At 34.9% G+C, this 19744-nt stretch overlaps 1 protein-coding gene across 10 annotated transcripts in view; it reads left to right on the forward strand.

The window, feature by feature from the left end:
• The window catches only part of TSGA10 (testis specific 10), a 166600-nt gene that overhangs the window by 69431 nt on the left and 77425 nt on the right, over positions 1-19744 (forward strand). The window lies entirely within an intron of this gene.

The following is a 19744-nucleotide window of genomic DNA, read 5'->3' on the forward strand; positions in this document are numbered from 1 at the left end:
TTTGCTCAATATTATAATTTTGAAATTTATCTATGTGATACACAAAGTATAGGTCTAAACAGTTGCATCTTATAGTCATTGTGTAAATATTAAAATTCATTCCCATATTAAAGGAAATTTAATTGTCTTCACTTTTTCTTTAATAAAATGCTGCAACAAACATTCTTTTATGTTTCTCCTCGGGTATATATTTCTCTGGGTTTATGACTAGAAGTGGAATAACAGGGCAGGTTTAACTCTTCGAAGTATTGTATTGCTCTCTAAAATTTTACCATTTCATCAGAAATCATGGAGTTGGTATTTTCTCAAGTACTAAGCAATACTTGATATTATCAAACTTTAAAATGTTTTCTATACTTTTTGTTTTCTGTTTCCTTGATTACAAGTGAAATTGAGAATTTTTTCTTATTTCTTGGCCATTCAGAATTCCTCCTCTATAAATTTTCTCTTGAATGAATTTTTGTAAACTTTGCTCATTTTTCTATTGGGTTATTTATCTTTTTCATATTGACTTATCAGGATTATCTATATACTCTTGGTAATAATCCTTTGAAAGATATTATAGCTGGGATGCCTGGGTGGCTCAGTTAAGCGTCTGACTCTTGATTTCAGCTCTGGTCATGATCTCATGGTTTGAGTTCAAGCCCCAAATAGGGTTCTGTGCTGACATTGTGGAGCCTGCTTGGGATTCTCTCTCTCTGTCTCTCTCTCTCTTTCTCTCTGCCCCTCCCCTGCTTGTGCACACACACACATACTCTCTCTTCCTCTTTTGCTGTTACTTGTGTTTTCATTGTGCTTGGAATATAAACAGAAGTTTTAAATTCTGATGCTGTCAGAATTATTGTCAATCTCTCCCAAATATGGTTTATGTTTATATGTCTTCTTTAAGAAATCCTTTGCTATTCCAAGAATAGAAAGATATTTTCTTATATTTTCTTTTAAAGGTTCTTCTAAAATTCTAAAAGTATGTGGAATTTTGCCCTTTACATTTAGATATTTAATCCACTTGAGGTTGAATTGTGTGTGGTTTGACATAGAGATGTAATTTTTTATTTTTGTAGATGGATATCCCCATTCTTTATTCACTGAATTATAAGTCTACTTTGTCATAAAAATAAATTTCCATTTGTTCTGCTCCATTCATAACTTTATCTGTTTGCCAACAATAAACTCTTGAAACTTCTATAGTTTTATGTTAAGTCTTGATATCTGGGATTAATGTTCCCCCAAATTATTTTGGCTATCCTTTGTCCTTATTAAACTCTTTCAAATACATTATAAAATAAATATATCAAATTCCATAATTTAACATCTTTCGTCTTTTGTATGAATTTCTTTCTAAATATTTCTTTGGCTGCATCCTACAAGTTTTGAGGTAATGCTTTTATTGCCATTCATTTAAAAGTATCACCTAGTTCAATAATGATTTATTTTAATAACGATTTATTTTTGACCACTGAAGTTATTTATTTTTTTCAAAAATTTTAACTACTTTATTTTCTTTTTTTAAGTTTTTATTTAAATTCCAGTTAGTTAACATATAGTGTAATATTAGTTTCAGGTGTACAATATAGTGATTCAAAACTTCCATACAACACTTAGTGCTTATCACAAATGCCCTCCTTAATCCCCATCCTCTATTTCCCCGAGTCCCCCACCAACCTCCCCTCTGGTAACCATCAGTTTGTTCTCTATAGTCAAGAATCTGTTTCTTGGTTTGCCTCCCTCTCTCTTTTTTTCCCTCTTGCTTATTTATTTTGTTTCTTAAATTCCACATGAGTGAAATCATATGGTATTTGTCTCTCTGACTGACTTACTTCACTTAGCGTAATACTCTCTAGCTCCTTCCATCTTGTTGCAAATGGCAAGATGTCATTCTTTTTGATGGCTGAGTAATATTTCATTGTATAAGTATACCACATCTTCTTTTATCCATTCATCAGCTGATGGACACATGAGCTGTTTCCATAATTTGGCTATTGTAGTTAATGCTGCTATAAACACTGGGGTACATGTATCCCTTTGAATTAGTATTTTGTATTCTTTGGGTGAATACCTAGTAATGCAATTGCTGGATCATAGGGTAGTTCTTTTTTTACCTTTTTGAGGAACATCCATCTGTTTTTCAGAGTAGCTACACCAGTTTGCATTCCCACCAACAGTGCAGGAGGGGTTCCCCTTTCTCCACATCCTCGCCAACATCTACTGTTTCTTGTGTTTTTGATTTTAGCCCTTCTGACAGGAATGAGGTAATATTTCATTGTAATCTTGATTTTTATTCTCTGATGATGAGTGATGTTGAGCATTGTTTCACATGTCTGCTGCCCATCTGGATGTCTTCTTTGGAAAAGTATCTATTCGTGTCTTCTGTCCATTTTTAATTGGATTATTCATATTTTGGGCGTTGAGTTTGATAAGTTCTTTATAGATTTTGGATACTAACCCTTTATCATTCCTCATTTCTCATTTGCAAATATCTTCTCCCATCCCGTAGGTTACCTTTTAATTTTGTTGATTGTTTCCTTGGCTGTGCAGAAGCTTTTTATTTTGATGAAATCCCAATAATTTATTTTTGCTTTTGTTTCCCTTGCCTCAGGAGACATATCTAGAAAGAAGTTGCTACAGCTGTTGTCAAAGAGGTTACTGTCTGTGTACTCCTCTAGGATTTTGATGTTTTGGGGTCTCAAAATTAGGTCTTTAATCCACTTTGAATTTAGTTTTGTGTTTGGTGTAAGAGATTGGCCCAGTTTCATTCTTTTGCATGTTGCTTTCCAGTTTTCCCAGCACCATTTGTTGAAGAGACTGCCCTTTTCCCATTGGACATTCTTTCCTGCTTTGTTGAAGATTAATTGACCATATAGCTGTGGGTTTATTTCTGGGTTTTCTATTCTGTTCCATTGATCTATGTGTCTATTTTTGGGCCAGTACCATACTGTTTTGATCACTACAGCTTTGTAGTGTAATTTAAAATTTGGAATTGTGATACCTCCAGCTTTGCTTTTCTTTTTCAAGGTTGCTTTGGCTATTCAAGGTCTTTTGTGGTTCCATACAAATTTTAGGAATGTTTGTTCTCAGTCTGTGAAAAATGTGATTGGTATATTGATAGGAATTGCCTTTAATTTGTAGCTTACTTCGGGTAGTAGAGACATTTTAACAATATTTGTTCTTTCAATCCATGAACATGGAATGTCTTTCCATTTCTTTGTTCTTCAGTTTTTTTCATCAGTGTTTTATAGTTTTCAGAGTACAGGTCTTTCACCTCTTTGATTAGGTTTATTCCTAGGTTCCTTATGGTTTTTGGTGCACTTGCCAATGGGATTGATTCCTTAATTTCTTTTTCTGCTGCTTCATTATTGGTGTATAGAAAGGCAACAGATTTCTGTATGTTAATTTTGTATCCTTTACTGAACTTTTGCAACTTTACTGAATTTGTGTATCATTTCTAGCAGGTTTTGGCGGAGGCTTTTGGATTTTCTATATAAAGTATCATCTCATCTGAAAATAGTGAAACTTTTACATTCTCCTTGCCAATTTGGATGCCTTTTATTTCTTTTTGTTGTCTGATTGCTGTGTCTAGGACTTCCAGTACTAGTGGTACTAGTGGTGGTACAGTGGTGAAGGTGGACATCCTTGTCTTGTTTCTGACTCTAGAGGAAAAGCTCTCAGCTTTTCCCCACTGATGATGATGATATTATCTGTGGGTTTTTCATATATGGCCTTTATTATGTTGAGGTATGTTCTCCCTAAACCTATTTTGTTGAGGGTTTTTATCATGAATAGATGTACTTTGTCAAATGTGTTTTCTGTTGAAATGATTGTATGGTTCTTATGCTTTCTTTTATCAATGTGGTGTATCACATTGTTTGATTTATGAATATTGAACTACCCTTGCAACCCAGGAATAAATCCCACTTGATTGTGGTGAATGATTTTTTTAATGTGTTATTGGATTCAGTTTTGCTAGTTTTTATTGAGAATTTTTACATTTTTGCATCCATGTTCATTAGGGGTATTAGCCTGTAGTTTTCTTTTTAGTGAAGTCTTTATCTACTTTTGGTATCAGGGTAATGCTGGCCTCATAGAATGAATTTGGAAGTTTTCCTTTCTTTTCTATTTTTTGGAATTGTTTGAGAAGAACAGGTATTAACTCTTCTTTAAATATTTGGTACAATTTGCCTGTGAAGCCATCTGGCTCTGGACTTTTGTTTGTTGGGGGTGTTTTTTTTTTTTTTTTAATCACTGATTGAATTTCTTTGCTGTTTATCAGTCTGTTCAAGTTTTTTTTTTTTTTTTTTTCTTCCTATTTCAGTTTTGGTGGTTTATATGTTTCTAGGAATTTATCTATTTCATCCAGGTTGTCCTTTGTCTGCATATAGTTTTTCATAGTATTCGCTTGTAATTGTTTGCATTTCTTTTTTTGTTTTTTTTTTGGTTGTTATTTCTCCTTTCTCATTCATGATTTTATTTATTTGGATCCTTTCTCTTTTGTTTTTGATAAGTCTGGCTAGAGGTTTATCAATTTTATGAATTTTTTTAAAGAACCAGCTCCTAGTTTCATTGATCTGTTCTATTGTTTTTTTAGTTTCTATATCATTTATCTCTGTTCTAATCTTTATTATTTCCTTCATTCTGCTGGGATAGGCTTCATTTGTTCTTTTTCTAGCTCCTTTAGGTGTAAGGTTAGAATTGTATATTTGAGATTTTTCTTGCTTCGTGAGGTAGGCCGTATTTCTATATACTTCCTTCTTAGGACCACTTTTGCTGCTTCCCCAAGGTTTTTGACCATTGTGTTTTCATTTTCATTTGTTTCCAGGTATTTTTAAATTTCTTCTTTGATTTCGTGGTTGACCCATTCATTATTTAGTAGCATGTTATCTAACCTCCATGTATTTGTGGTCTTTTGAACTTTTTCTTGTGGTTGACTTCTAGATTCATAGCATTATGGTCAGAAAAGGTGCATGATATGATTTCAATGTTTTTGTACTTGTTGGGGCCTGTTTTGTGACCTAAAATGTGATCTATTCTGGAGAATGTTCCATGTGCACTTGAAACGAATGAATATTCTGCTGTTTTAGGATGGAATATTCTGAATATATGTTAAGTCCATCTGGTCCAGTATATCATTCAAAGTCATTGTTTTCTTGTTTATTTTCTGTTTAGATGATCTGTCCATTGATACAGGTGGGGTGTTAAAGTCCCCTACTATTATTATGTTATTATCAATGAGTTCTTTTATGTTTGTTATTAATTGTTTTATATATTGGGTGCTCTCATGTTGAGTGTAAAAATTTCCAATGCACAGGGGACTTGATATTATTATTCTATTTTTTATATCTAGTTTCGTTGTATATTATGATGAAATAATATGGCTTATATGATATTAACTTATTGATATCTGTTAAGGCTTGCTTAGTGGCAGGGTACACAATATTTGATAATACTCTAAATGAGCTTGAAAAGCAGGTGTATTCACTTATTTCAGGGGGCTTATGTATGTTATATGTATTTATATATAGCATATTTATATATACATGTGATTAGGCTTGTTAACAGTGTCATTCAGTTCTTACAAACCCTTACCAAATTTGTATTTTTGATTTTTAGTTACTGAAAGAAATGTCTTAAGATCCTCCTCTATAATTGTGGATTTGTCTATTTTTCTGTGAATGATTTTCTCAGTTTTTGCCATATTTTTAAGGCTGCTATTAGTTCAGCATTTTATATATTTATGATGAAAATATAAATGTGTAATGAGTCACCTGAATAACTCTCTACTTAAACTAATTTTTAACCATCTATACTGAAATGTAACTTACATACAATAAAAAATTCTCATTATGATCAGATGAGTTTTGACAAATGAATACGTTTTCACAGTCATCTGTATAATCATGTTATAGTATAGAACATTCTGTCACCTTCCTAACATTCCTTCAAGTCCTTTTGCAGTCAATCCATCCCAATCCCTAAGCAATTACTGGTTTTCTTTCTGTCACTATAGATAAGATTTGCTTTCTCTAAAATTTTATACAAATGGAATCAGACAGTAAGTATTCATTTGTGTCTTAACTTGTCTCACTCACCGTAATGATGTTGAAGTTCATACATGTTGTTGCATGTTAGTTCATTCATTAGTTCATATTGTTGAATAGTATTCCATTGCATAGCCATATCACAATCTGTTTATACACCTATTAATGGAAATTGAATGTGTGCATTAGTCTGCTAACTCTGGTGAAATAAAATACTGCAGATTGGGTGGCTTTAACAGTATAAATTTATGTTCTCTCAGTTCTGGAGTTTGGCAGTCCAAGATCAAGGTGATGGCAGTTTAAGTTTCTTCTGAGGCCTCTTAACTTGGTCTGCAGATTGGCCACCTTATTACTATGTCCTCACAAGGCCTTTCTTTTGTGCATGTGCATCCCTGGTGGTTCTGCTTGTAGGGGCACAGTCATATTTGATTAAATCCCCATTGTTATGGTCTCGTTTAGCCTTAATCACCTTCATAAAGGCCCTGTCTCCAAGTACAGTCATCCTGGGGTGTTAGGGCTTCAACATATGCATTTTAAGGGGACACAATTTAGTTTATAACAGATTGTTTCTAGTTTTTGGCCATTATGAATAAACAGCTATGAACATCATGCACAAGTCTTTGTGCATAAATTTTCACTTTTTCTAGGGTAAAAAACTAGCAGCAGAATTGCTGGATCATATAAGTAGGCTTAACTTTGTAAGAAACTGACAAACTATTTTGCAAACTGGTTGTATCACTTTACTCTCCCATTTGCATTGAATGAGAGTTCCAGTGGTTCTCCATTTTTCCTGACACATGTATTGTCACATTGTAGTTTTAGTTTGCATTTCCTTTTTAACTAATAATGTAGTGCAGCTTTCCACATTCTTAATGATCATGAAAATATCTTTTGCGAAGTGTCTGTTGAAATCTGTTGCCCATCTTTTTATTATGATTCCTGTTACTAAGTTGTAAGAATTTTTTGGAACACTCTAGATGTTTCTTTGTCAGATATGTATACTTTTAAATATTTTCTCCTAGTCATTGGCTTGCCTTTTTAAGTCTTTTGAAGAGCAGAGGTTTTAAATTTTTGGTCAAGTCCAGTTTATCAGTTTTTTTTTTTCCTACTTGGTATTTCTGTGTCCTATCTCATAAATCTTTGCATACAACAAGATGCATCGGCTTTCTTCTTTTCTTCTTCCAGAAATCTTACACTTTTGTATTGTAGTCTATGATACATTTTGAATTAATAGTTATGTATGATGTAAGATAATGATCGAGGTTTATTTTTTTCCCCACATGATTTGAAGTTGTCCAGTGCTATTTGTTGAAAAGATGGTATTTCACCACTGAGTTATCTAAGAACTTTTAGCAAAAATAAAATAATCCTGTGTGTATGGATCTATTTCTTTTTTTGGTATGGATCTATTTCTGAACTCTTCTGTCCGTGGATATATATGTCTATTCTTAGCCAGTGTCATAGTAAGCCAGTATCGTATAAAGCTTCATTAATTAATATAGCCTTACAGAAAGTCTTCAAATGAATTAGTGTGAATCCTCCAAATGTGTTCTTTCTGAGAAGGTCTGCTGTTATGGGGCCTCTTCATTTCTATATAAATTTTAGAATGAGTTATTTTCTACAGAAAAAAACTTATATGGAGTTTGATAGCATGGTATTGAATGTACAGATCAATATGGAGCAAGTTGAAGATCTTAACAATAATGAATCTTTGGGGACATAAATATAGTCTATCCACATGTTTTATACTTTTAGTGTATAGATATTATATACATATATTGTTATTATCCTTATCTCATGGGTTTTTAAAATGCCATTGAAAATGATATTTCATTCCTAAATTTTGTATTGCAGTTTTTGATAGTCTATACACAGAAATAAGGTAGAATTTTGTTATCTTTTATTCTGTAATATTGCTTAAATTCAATTTTTTTAGTTCTAGTAGGGTTTTTTTTTTTTGGTAGATTTTAAAGGATTTTCTACATAATACAGTCATGTCATTTGCATATAAAGATAGTTTTACTTCTTTTTTTCCAATCTGAATGCCTTTCTTTTCTGTCTGGTATTGAACAAAGTGATGAGAGTGGACATCTTTGCCTCATTTGTCATCTTAAGGAAAAAGGATTCAGTATTTCTTTTTTGACTATGATATTAGCTGCATGTTTTTGTAGAAACATTTTATCAGGTTGAAGACCTTCTCTTCTAAGTTTACTTAGAATTTTTATCATGAATGGGTATAGAATTTCATCAAATGCCTTTTCTGCAAATATTGAGATGGTCATATTTTTATTTTTATATTTTTGGCTTGTTAAAATGGTTAATACATTGATTTTTTTAATTTTAATTTTAATTTTTTTCTTACTTTATTTATTTATTTATTAAAATATGAAATTTATTGTCAAATTGGTTTCCATATAACACCCAGTGCTCATTCCAACAGGTGCCCTCCTCAATGCCCATCACCCACTTTCCCCTCCCTCCCACCTCCCATCAACCCTCAGTTCTCAGTTTTTAAGAGTCTTTTATGTTTTGGCTCCCTCCCTCCCTAACCTTTTTTTTTTTCCTTCCCCTCCCCCATGGTCTTCTGTTAAGTTTCTCAGGATCCACATAAGAGTGAAAACATGGTATCTGTCTTCCTCTCTATGACTTATTTCACTTAGCATAACACTCTCCAGTTCCATCCACATTGCTACAAAAGGCCATATTTCATTCTTTCTGATTGCCATGTAGTATTCCATTCTGTATATGAACCACAATTTCTTTATCCATTCATCAGTTGATGGACATTGAGGATCTTTCCATAATTTGGCTATTGTTGAAAGTGCTGCTATAAACATTGGGGTACAAGTGCCCCTATGTATCAGCACTCCTGTATCCCTTGGGTAAATTCCTGGTAGTGCTATTGCTGCGTCATAGGGTAGATCTATTTTTAATTTTTTGAGGAACCTCCACACTGTTTTCCAGAGCGGCTGCACCAGTATGCATTCCCACCAACAGTGCAAGAGGGTTTCCATTTCTCCACATCCTCTCCAGCATCTATAGTCTCCTGATTTGTTCATATGACTGTTCACCTCACTCTGACTGGTGTGAGGTGGTATCTGAGTATGGTTTTGACTTGTATTTCCCTGATGAGGAGTGACGTTGAGCATCTTTTCATGTGTCTGTTGGCCATCTGGATGTCTTCTTTAGAGAAGTGTCTATTCATGTTTTCTGCCCATTTCTTCACTGGATTATTTTTTTTTTCAGGTGTGGAGTTTGGTGAGCTCTTTATAGATTTTGGATACTAGCCCTTTGTCCGATATGTCATTTTCAAATATCTTTTCCCATTCCATTGGTTGCCTTTTAGTTTTGTTGATTGTTTCTTTTGCAGTGCAGAAGTTTTTTATCTTCATGAGGTCCCAATAGTTCATTTTTGCTTTTAATTCCCTTGCCTTTGGAAATGTGTCAAGTAAGAAATTGCTAAGAAATTGCTGCAGCTGAGGTCAGAGAAGTTTTTTTCCTGCTTTCTCCTCTAGGATTTTGATGGTTTCCTGTCTCACATTCAGGTCCTTTATCCATTTTGAGTTTATTTTTGTGAATGTTGTAAGAAAGTGGTCTAGTTTCATCCTTCTGCATGTTGCTGTCCAGTTCTCCCAGCACCATTTGTTAAAGAGACTTTTTTCCATTGGATGTTCTTTCCTGCTTTGTCAAAGATGAGTTGGCCACACGTTTGTGGGTCTAGTTCTGGGGTTTCTATTCTATTCCATTGGTCTATGTGTCTGTTTTTGTGCCAATACCATGCTGTCTTGATGATTACAGCTTTGTAGTAGAGGCTAAAGTCTGGAATTGTGATGCCTCCTGCTTTGGTCTTCTTCAAAATTACTTTGGCTATTCGGGGTCTTCTGTGGTTGCATACAAATTTTAGAATTGCTTGTTCTATCTTTGAGAAGAATGCTCGTGCAATTTTGATTGGGATAGCATTGAATGTGTAGATTGCTTTGGGTAGTGTTGACATTTTATAATATTTATTCTTCCAATCCATGAGCATGGAATGTTTTTCCATTTCTTTATGTCTTCTTCAATTTCCTTCATAAGCTTTCTATAGTTTTCAGCATATAGATCTTTTACATCTTTGGTTAGGTTTATTCCTAGGTATTCTATGCTTCTTGGTGCAATTGTGAATGGGATCAGTTTCTTTATTTGTCTTTCTGTTGCTTCATTGTTAGTGTATAAGAATGCAACTGATATCTGTACATTGATTTTGTATCCTGTGACTTTGCTGAATTCATGTATCAGTTCTAACAGACTTTTGGTGGAGTCTATTGGGTTTTCCATGTATAATATCATGTCATCTGCAAAAAGGAAAGCTTGACTTTATCTTTGCCAGTTTTGATGCCTTTGATTTCCTTTTGTTGTCTGATTGCCGATGCTAGCACTTCCAACACTATGTTAAACAACAGCAGTGAGAGTGGACATCCCTGCCGTGTTCCTGATCTCAGGGGGAAAGCTCTCAGTTTTTCCCCATTGAGGATGATGTTAGCTGTGGGGTTTTCATAAATGTCTTTTATGATCTTTAAGTATGTTCCTTCTATCCCGACTTTCTCAAGCGTTTTTATTAAGAAAGGATGCTGAATTTTGTCAAGTGCTTTTTCTGCATCGATTGACAGGATCATATGGTTCTTATCTTTTCTTTTATTAATGTGATGTATCACATTGATTGATTTGCGAATGTTGAACCAGCCCTGCAGCCCAGGAATGAATCCCACTTGATCATGGTGTATAATTTTTATATGCTGTTGAATTCGATTTGCTAGTATCTTATTGAGAATTTTTGCATCCATATTCATCAGGGATATTGGCTTGTAGTTCTCTTTTTTTGCTGGGTCTCTGTCTGGTTTAGGAGTCTAAGTGATGCTGACTTCATAGAATGAGTCTGGAAATTTTCCTTCCCTTTCTATTTTTTGGAACAGCTTGAGAAGGATAGGTATTATCTCTGCTTTAAATGTCTGGTAGAATTCCCCTGGGAAGTCATCTGGTCCTGGACTCTTATTTGTTGGGAGATTTTTGTTAACTGATTCAATTTCTTTGCTGGTTATGGATCTGTTCAAGTTTTCTGTTTCTTCCTGTTTGAGTTTTGGAAGTGGGTGGGTGCTTAGGAATTTGTCCATTTCTTCCAGGTTGTCCAGTTTGTTGGCATATAATTTTTTATAGTATTCCCTGATAGTTGCTTGTATTTCTGAGGGATTGGTTGTAATAATTCCATTTTCATTCATGATTTTATCTATTTGGGTCATCTCCCTTTTCTTTTTGAGAAGCCTGGCTAGAGGTTTATCAATTTTGTTTATTTTTTCAAAAAACCAACTCTTGGTTTCATTGATCTGCTCTACAGTGTTTTTAGATTCTATATTGTTTATTTCCGCTCTGATCTTTATTATTTCTCTTCTTCTGCTGGGTTTGGGGTGTCTTTACTGTTCTGCTTCTATTTCCTTTAGGTATGCTGTTAGATTTTGTATCTGGGATTTTTCTTGTTTCTGGAGATAGGCCTGGATTGCAATGTATTTTCCTCTCAGGACTGCCTTCGCTGCATCCCAAAGCATTTGGATCGTTGTATTTTCATTTTCATTTGTTTCCATATATTCTTTAATTTCTTCTCTAATTGCTTGGTTGACCCATTCATTCTTTAGTAGGATGTTCTTTAACCTCCATGCTCTTTGGATTTCCAGACTTTTTCCTATGGTTGATTTCAAGTTTCATAGCATTGTGGTCTGAAAGTATGCATGGTATGATCTCAGTTCTTGTATACTTATGAAGGGCTGTTTTGTGACTCAGTATGTGATCTCTCTTGGAGAATGTTCCATGTGCACTTGAGAAGAAAGTATATTCTGTTGCTTTGGGATGCAGAGTTCTAAATGTATCTGTCAAGTCCATCTGGTCCAATGTATCATTCAGGGCCCTTGTTTGTTTATTGATCCTGCATCTAGATGATCAATCCATTGTTGTAATTGGAGTATTAAAGTCCCCTGCAATTACCACATTCTTATCAATAAGGTTGCTTATGTTTGTGATTAATTGTTTTATATATTTGGGGGCTCCCATATTCGGTGCATAGACATTTATAATTGTTAGCTCTTCCTGATGGATAGACCCTGTAATTATTATATAATGCCCTTCTTCATCTCTTGTTACAGCCTTTAAAGTCTAGTTTGTCTGATATAAGTATGGCTACTCCAGCTTTCTTTTGACTTCCAGTAGCATGATAAATAGTTCTCCATCCCCTCAGTTTCAATCTGAAGGTGTCCTCAGGTCTAAAATGAGTCTCTTGTAGACAGCAAATAGATGGGTCTTGTTTTTTTTTTTTTTATCCATTCTGATACCCTATGTCTTTTGGTTGGAACATTTAGTCCATTTACATTCAGCATTATCATAGAAAGATATGGGTTTAGAGTCATTGTGATGTATGTAGGTTTCATGCTTATAGTGATGTCTCTGGTACTTCGTGGTCCTTGGAACATTTCAGTCACAGAATCCCCCTTAGGATCTCTTGTAGGTCTGGTTTAGTGATGATGAATTCCTTCAGTTTTTGTTTGTTTGGGAAGACCTTTATCTCTCCTTCTATTCTGAATGACAGACTTGCTGGATAAAGGATTTTTGGCTGCATATTTTTTCTGTTCATCACATTGAAGATTTCCTGCCATTCCTTTCTGGCCTGCCAAGTTTCAGTAGATAGATCCATCACTAGTCTTATCGGTCTCCCTTTGTATGTTAGAGTGTGTTTATCCCTAGCTGCTTTCAGAATTTTCTCTTTATCCTTGTATTTTGCCAGTTTCACTATGATATATCACGCAGAAGATTGATTCAAGTTACGTCTGAAGGGAGTTCTCTGTGCCTCTTGGATTTCAATGCCTGTTTCCTTCCCCAGATCAGGGAAGTTCTCAACTATGATTTGTTCAAGTACACCTTCAGCCCCTTTCTCTTTCTCTTCCTCTTCTGCAATCCCTATTATATGGATATTGTTATGCTTGATTGCATCGCTTAGTTCTCAAATTCTCCCCTCATACTCCTGGATTTTTTTTTATCTCTCTTTTTCTCAGCTTCCTCTTTTTCCATAATTTTATCTTCTAATTCACCTATTCTCTCCTCTGCCTCTTCAATCCAAGCTGTGGTTGCCTCCATTGTATTTGGCAACTCATTTAGAGCATTTTTTAGCTCCTCTTGACTGTTTCTTAGTCCCTTGATCTCTGTAGTAATAGATTCTCTGCTGTCCTCTATACTTTTTTCAAGTCCAGCAATTAATTTTGTGACTATTAGAATAATTTAGAAATTATTCTAAATTTGGTGACAGGAACTGGTTCTCTTTTGAATTTTGGCTGGGGGATGGGAGAAGGAGATGGCGCTGGCCAGCACCTGTGTTCCTCCATCGAGCTGAGCTATGTCTTCTGGGGCTCAACAACTCTCCCTCCCTGTGTCCTCTCGCCCTCCCCATTCTCCGAGAGCAGAGCTGTTGACTTTTAACATTCCAGATGTTACGTCCTGCTTGCTGTCAGAACTCACGGAGTCGAGCCCCTCCGCTATTGCAAGCCAGACTTCAGGGGTTCTGCCTTTCCTGGCAGGCTGCCCCTCCACTGCCCCGGCTCCCTCCTGCCAATCCGTGTAGTGCGCACTGCTTCTCCGCCCTTCCTAACTTCTTCTGTGGGCCTCTTGTGTACACTGGGCTCCAGGGAGTCCATTCTGTTAGTCTTCTGGCGGTTTTCTGGGTTATTTAGGCAGATATGGGTGGAATCTAAGTGATCAGCAGGACACGGTGAGCCCAGCATCCTCCTATGCTGCCATCTTTTCCTTATTGATTGATTTTTAAAAATCAATCATGGAGGGATGCCTGGCTGGCTCAGTCAGTGGAGCATATGACTCTTAACCTCGGGGTTGTGAGTTCAAGCTCTGTGTTGAGGGTAGAATTTACTCAATAAAAATTAAAAAATTTTAAAAATATATTCCTGTAATAAATCCAGTTGGTCATGATATATTACCCTTTAAAATAAATTATTAGATTGCTAATATTTTAAATAAATTGTTAAATTATAATATTTTGTTGTATATTTTTGCATCTGTTTCATGAGGATATTGATCTATGATTGTCTTGTAATGTCATTGTCAGATATTGTTAATCTGCTTTATAAATTACTGAGGTATGTTAGCCAGGTTAATGCTGCCTCATAGAATAAATGGATGTGTTCCTTTCTCTATTCTAGTTAGTATATTGTTATTATTTTTTCTTTAACTGTTGGTAGAATTCACAAATGAAACCATATGGGCCCGAAAATGTGGGCAGGGGTAGATTTTCAATTACTTGAAGTTTTAAATTGATTTGGAGCTATTCGGATTTTCTATTTCTTCTTAAATCACTTTTGGCAATTTGTGTTTTTCTAAGATATGTCCATTTCATCAAAGTTGCCAAATTTGTTGTCCAAAAGTTATTTGTAATTTTTAATGGTGTCCCTTTTGCATTCTTGGTATTGATAATTCATGACTTTTCTCAATTTTCTTTATCAGTTTACTTGGAAATTTATCATTATGTTAATCTTTTCAAAGTATCAGTATTAATTTCATTGATTTTTACTTATTCTTGGTTTTACATTTCATTTATTTCTTCTCAATATTATTTCTTTCCTTCTACATCATTTAAGTTTAATTTACTCTTATTTAAAAAATGTAAACAAATAAAAATAAAAAATTTTTAAGATGAATACTTAGGTGGTTAGTTTTAGGCCATTTTCCTTTAATATAATTGTTTAGAGTTTTACATTTTTCTCTACACACTGCTTTAGCTGTATCATACTACACATCTTTGTGGGATTTGGTAACAGCTTTTTTGAGTTATGATTCACATGCCATACAGTTCATCCATTGGAAGTGTACAATTCAGATGAGTTTAGTATATTCACAGAGTTATGCAGCCTTTACCACAGTTTTAGAAAATTTTTATCACCTCAAAAATTAGGCTCTGAGCCCCCATTTAGGTCCTTGCTTCATTTTGAGTTAATTTTTTGTACATAGTGTGAAGTGAGGGTCCAACTTCATTCTTTTGCATCTGGCTATCTAGTTGTCTAATCAACATTTGCTCTTGGCACCCTTATTGAAAACCAGTAGATTTTAGGCACATGATTTTATTTCTGTGTTCTTAATTCTATTCCATTAATGTATATGTCTATCCTTATGGCAGTACCCCAGTCTTAATTACCATTGCCTTGTAGTAAGTTTTGAAATGGGAAAGTGTGAGTCTTCCTTGGTTGTTGTTGTTGTTGTTGTTGTTGTTGTTGTTTTCAAGATTGTTTTGGCTATTTTAGGTCTTTTGAGTTTCCATATGAATTTTAGGATCAACTTTGCAATTTCTATAAAGAAGCCACCTGACGTTCTGATAGGAATTATTTTGAATCTGTAGATAATTTGGGAACTACAGCCATCCTAACATTATTAAGTCTTCTGATCAGTGAACACTGGCTCTAGTTTTATTTATTAAATCTTTAATTTCTTTCAATGATATTTTGTTTTCAGAGTATAAGTTGTGCCTTCTTTTGTGAAATTTATTCCTAAGTATTTTATTTTTTTGGATGCTATTGTAACAGGGTTGTTATTTTCATTTTGGTATTATTCAATGTGAATGCATAAAAACACAATTGATTTTTATACATTCATCTTGTATCCTACAACCTAGCTGAACTTATTCATTCTCATCATTTTTAGTGGATTCTTTGCAATTTTCTATATTCAAGACTGTGTAATTTGCAAACAGATAGTTTTTACTTCGTTTCCAATCTGAATGTTTTTATTTCTTTTTGGTCAGTTGCCCTACCTAGAACTTCTGGAGCAATGCGAATAAAAGTGGTAAGAGGAGAGGGACATCCTTGTCTTTTTCCTGATCTTAGGGGGAAAACATTTAGTGTTTCACCATTATTATGCTAGTTGAGGGATTTTTCCTCAAATGCCTTTTCTGTGTCTTTGGTCATGTGGTGTCTTTTTTATTTTATAAATACAGTATATTACATTAATTGGCTTTCAGATGTTAAACCAACTTTGTATTCCTGAGTAAATCCCACCTTAGTCATGGTGTATAATTAACTTTTATGTTGCTGGATTTTGTTTTCTAGTATTTTGTTGAGGATTTTGTGTCTATAGTCCTAAGAGATAATGGTCTATAGTTTTCTTTCCTTGTGATTAGTGTCTTATCTTTTTTGGGGGGTAACAGAATAATACTGGCCTGATAAAATGAGTTGGGAAGTGTTTACACTTAAATGCAAATCTAACAAAATGTGTACAAGTTATATATAAGGAAAAGTTATAAATCTTTGATGAAAGAAATCAAAGATCCACATAAATGGAGAAAGAGTTCATGTTCATAGGTAGAAAGGCTTGTTATTGTTAAGATGTTAGTTTTCCCCAAATTGATGTATAGATTCATTCCATCTCAGCCAGAATTCCAGCATGTAGTTTTGTGGATGTTAACAAACTGATTATAAAGTTTATATGGAAAGGCAAAAGATACAAGATAGCAAATTCAATACTAAAGGAGAACACAAGCTGACTTAAAGATTTGCTATAGTGCTGCAGTGTTTAAGATGGCACAGGATTGGTAAAAGAATAGACAAATCAATCAATGGAATAGAGACAAATAGATCAATGGAATAGCAGATGGAGGTAGCAGACAACAAAAATTGCTATGAGAAAAATCAGATGTCAAATTTGACAGGCAAAATTTCAAAATATCCACTATAAATATGTTTAAAGAATTAAATGAAAAATGTTTAAATAAGTAAAGGAGGATATGATGATAATGTCTCATTAAACAAAGAATATCAATAAACTTATAGAAATTATCTTTAAGAAAGAACAAAATGTACTTTTCAATTTCCTCCTTAACTTCTTGTTTAACCCATTCATTGTTTAGTTGGATGTTTTTTAGTCTCCAACTATTTGCTATCTTCCACATTTTTTCTTGTGGTTGATTTCAAGTTTCATAGCATTGTGGACTAAAAATATGCACAGTATGATCTCGATCTTTTTGTACTTGTTGAGGGCTGATTTGTGTCCGAGAATGTGATCTATTCTGAGGAATGTTCCATGTGCACTGGAGAAGAATTTGTATTCCACTGTTTTAGGATGAAATGTTCTCAATATATCTTTTAAGTCCATCCGGTCCAGTGTGTCATTCAAAGCCATTGTTTCCTTGTTGATTTTCTGTTTAGATGGTCTGTCTGTTGCTCTAAGTGGGGTGTTGAAGTCCCCTACTATTATGCTATTATAACCAATGAGTTTCTTTATGTTTGTGATTGATTGGTTTATATACTTGGGTGCTTTCATATTTGGAGTATAAATGTTCACAATTGTTAGGTCTTCTTGGTGGATAGATCCCTTAATTATTATATAATGACCTTCTTCATCTCTTACTACAATCTTTATTTTGAAGTTTAGATGGTCTGATATAAGTATGGCTACTCTGGCTTTCTTTTGCTGACCATTAGCATGATAGATGGTTCTCTATCCCCTTACTTTCAATCTGAAGATGTCTTTAGGTCTAAAGTGGGTGTCTTGTTAACACCATATAGATGGATCTTGTTTTCTTATCCATTCTCTTACTCTATGTCTTTTGATTGGAGCATTTAGTCCATTGATGTTTACATTGAGATACGAGTTTATTGAAAGATACGAGTTTATTGCCATTATGTTTCTTATAGAGTTGGGGTTTCTGGTGGTGTTCTCTGGTACTTTTTAGTCTTTGTTGCTTTTGGTCTCTCTCTCTCTGTTTCTCTTTTTTTTCCCCGTCTTTTCTCCCCTGAGAGAGTTCCCCTTAAATTTTCTTGCAGGGCTGATTTAGTGGCCATGAATTCCTTTAATTTTTGTTTGGGAAATTTTTTATCTCTCCTATTTTGAATGACAGTCTTGCTGGATAAAGAATTCTTGGCTGCATATTTTTCTGATTCAGCACATTGAATATATCCCGCCACTCCTTTCTGGCCTGCCAAGTTTCTATGGACAGGTCTGCTGCAAACCTGATCTGTCTTCCCTTGTAGGTTAAGGACTTTTTTCCCTTGCTGCTTTCATGATTCTCTCCTTGCCTGAGTGTTTTGTGAATTTGAATATGATATGCCTTGTTGATGGTTGTTTTTGGGTTGAATCTAATGGGAGTCCTCTGTGCCTCCTGGATTTTGATGTCTGTGACTTTCCCCAGGTTAGGAAAGTTTTCTGCAGTGATTTGCTTACATAACCCTTCTACCCCTTTTTCTCTCTCTTCATCTTCTGGGACCCCTATGATTCTGATGTTGTTCCTTTTTAATGAGTCACTGATTTCTCTAATTCTTAAACCATGCTCTTTTGCCTTAGTCTCACTGTTTTGTTTGCTTCATTATTCTCCATAAGTTGTCCTCTGTATCGCTGATTCACTGCTCTGCCTCATCCATCCTTGCCACCATGGCCACTCCTCGAGATTCCTGCTCAGTTATAGTATTTTTTAATTTCATCCTGACTAGCTTTTATCTCCGCAGAAAAGGATTCTAATGTTTTCAACCCCAGCTAATATTCTTATTATCATGATTCTAAATTCTGATTTAGACATCTTGCTTATATCTGTTTATTAAGTTCCTGGCTGTCATCTCTTCCTGTTCTTTCTTTTGGGGTGATTTCCTTTGTTTTGTCATTTTGAAGGAAGAAAAGGAAATAATAATGTAATAAAAAATTTAAAAACCACCAAAAAAAATCAAATAAAGGATGCTAGATCCTAGGTGTGTTCTGGTCTATCTGGTTGTTGAAAGGAGCTTGATAGATTAGAGGAAAGGGGGAAAGATAAGAAAAGAAAAAGGAAAATGTTTAAAAATTTGAAAAAATGAATACAGTGAGATAGAATAAAGTGAAATAATGGAAGTAAAAAATAGAGTTTAAAAAATTTACAAAAATGTAAAAAAAATAGTAGAAAACTAAAGAAAATATTTTTAATAGAAATGGAAAATAAAAATAAATTTTTTCTCTTTCTGTATTGAAGAATAAGAAAAGAAAAAAAAATTGAATAGATGGACCAGCAAACAAACTGTGGTATGATTGAAATTAAATCGGTTTCCCCTAGAAGTTGAACTATGAAGTACTTTATAGTCTGTAAACTAAACAGGCAGAGAGACTTGTGTTTTTCCTGAAGAGTGAGGTTGGCCCAGTTGGGCGGGGCTTAGTGTAATGGCTCTGTTCTCTACTAGATGGTGCTGCTTAGCTTACTGGGGTGGATTGTTGTGGCGCCTGTAGGTGTGTATGTGCATGCGTGGGAGGGGTGAAGATGGTGTCACTCAGCTACCCAGTCTCTAGTATCAGAAGTCTTTGCTCTCCCCACCAGCAGTTGCGCACCCCTCCTTTGTCTCCAGCTTCCATCCACTCCCTGCTTTTACACTGTCCCTGACCAAGTCATCAGGTTGCCAGGCAGCACCTCCCTCCTGAGTTTTATCTCAGATGCAGCTGTGTTTCCCAACCCCTCACTTCTGAGGGTCTCCAGCTTTGACCTGCTCAGACCTTCTGAGGGAGGATCTCATTGAGCAATGGCCGGGTGCCAGCCTGTCCCCAGGAATGTTCGGAAGACCACGCTGCTGCCAGTGCCCAGAGACTGTGGCTCAGTGCCAGCCAGGAAAAGGTCATGCGATTGTGTAGCAGCAGCGTTTCAGGGATTATGGAAAATCACAACACACATCTGGTGCTAGGCCTCCGCT

Source organism: Acinonyx jubatus, chromosome A3, assembly GCF_027475565.1.
Source record: "Acinonyx jubatus isolate Ajub_Pintada_27869175 chromosome A3, VMU_Ajub_asm_v1.0, whole genome shotgun sequence".
In the NCBI taxonomy this organism is placed as follows: domain Eukaryota; kingdom Metazoa; phylum Chordata; class Mammalia; order Carnivora; family Felidae; genus Acinonyx; species Acinonyx jubatus.